We start from the raw sequence: 1,897 nt of genomic DNA on the forward strand, positions 1-1,897 counted from the left end.
AGCTTTGTAAACTACATTTTAGGTTAAGGATAAATATCATTATCAAGGTCCATCAATGCCATGTAATATAAATGCGCATAATAAAAATGGCAAAGAAACGTTCATGGTTCATTCTGATCTGGTACTAATGAGAGCAATGATCAATATTTATTGTTGCTATTCTCTTGCCCAATACTGATATGAGGGCTAAAGTTATACTTACTTATTAATTCTCACCACAATTTATGAGGAGGAGCTTTTGTTGTCTGAATTTCAACATTGGGGAACTGAGGCACAGTGAAGGCAGGGCTAGTAAGTTTCAGGGCTTGGATTTGAAAACAAGCTGTGTGCCTCCTGAGCAAATACATATAATCAATATGTACTACTGGTCCTCATATCATAAGATACAGTTTTACTGTTAATCACCACAAAGCAACACAACGACAAGGAAAGAAACAGAACTGAGGTATTCTATTAGTTTCCTAGCACTGCTGTAATAAAGTACCACAAACTAGTGGCTTAAAACAACAGAAATTGATTCTTTCACAGTTCTAGATGCTGAAATTCTAAAATGAAGGTACCAGTAGGGCCTTGCATATTGAGACTAGGGAGAATACTCTTGGCCTCTTTCTAGACTCTGGTTGTGACCATCAATCCTTGATGTTCTTTGCTTGTGGCAATGTCACTCCAGTCTCTGCCTCTGTCATCACGTGCTCTCTCTACACGTCCCTATCTTTATGTCATTTTCACCTTCCTCTATTGTCATAATTCATATTGGATTAGAGTTGGCCCTAATGACCTCATCTTAACTTTATTACATCTGTAAAGGCCTTATTTCCAAATAAGGTTCCATTCATAAATATATAGGGTTAGAAACTCAGCATTCTTTTGAGAATGTAGTAGGTATGATAATTTTTTTATTTAACTAGACAGAAAATATTACTTCAACATCCCAGAGAATGGATATTTTAGAAAAAAACTAAAAGAAAATGGTGTCTATTTCTCCTATGACTTATCCCACTATGCTCACAGATATAATGAGAGGCAATTTAACAAATGTCTTCCGTATGATTCTTATTGGTAAATGGGTCAATATTTTCAAGGTTTGTCACAAGCAAGGTTTTGTCTCCACTGTTCCTCACTTTTCAGCCTATGCTACGGCAAGGACCTGAACTACTTACACTAATGCTTCTCAGGTGAGTTCTGCATCTTGGTATTTTCGCACTGTATTTGGGCTTCATAAAATTAACTCTGATTCTGGGCCATGAGAACGGGGCTACCAATCATGAATGATGCAGGAGCTGGTGTCTGGAATCACCAGGACTGTGCTGGCAGATACCAACAAAACTTTTAAGTCTGAGATGAAAGCTTTGGAGCTGACAGATCACCAGTGGATACAAGATTATGTGAAAGAAGAGCTCATGTTCAAAGACTTCCACTTCAAGATATGCTCACAAAAGGAATTACAGACCTCCATCTTATGAAAGGACAGACTTGGCCAACCTTCTCTATTTCTTAGCACTACCAAATAAAAAGCAGTGACCTTGGCACAGTCCTGGGTTCTTAAGTGTCTTTAGGATCATAAAAGACCATTTACATAATGCCAAATATTGATTTGGAGTTCAAAACATATCAAAACCATTGACAAATAAGTGGTGTTCTACTGCATATAGCTACTCAGTTGAAGAAATGACTTCATTTTTTAGTTATTCTGGATAAAGAGAGTTTACATATCTGTGTAAGAAGGGAGGGATGACAGTTGCTGGAAGACATAGTTAAGAGTCTCCCAGGAATAATTCCAACAGGATCAAGGTCTTAAGGAAGTGGCAGTGTGCCTTTTACATAAAATGAGGTGAATGTTATTTGCATGTTGAATGCTGTGATCAAGAACAACTTTTGCCTCTGCAAATTGAACCAT

At 37.4% G+C, this 1,897-nt stretch overlaps 1 pseudogene; it reads left to right on the forward strand.

Annotated features, from left to right (window-relative positions):
• LOC144216775 (ER membrane protein complex subunit 3 pseudogene) overlaps window positions 1-1,463 on the forward strand; it is a 6,128-nt pseudogene extending 4,665 nt beyond the window's left edge.
• The last annotated feature ends 434 nt before the right edge of the window (window positions 1,464-1,897 follow it).

Source organism: Crocuta crocuta, unplaced genomic scaffold, assembly GCF_008692635.1.
Source record: "Crocuta crocuta isolate KB4526 unplaced genomic scaffold, BGI_CrCroc_1.0 scaffold1185, whole genome shotgun sequence".
Lineage (NCBI taxonomy): Eukaryota > Metazoa > Chordata > Mammalia > Carnivora > Hyaenidae > Crocuta > Crocuta crocuta.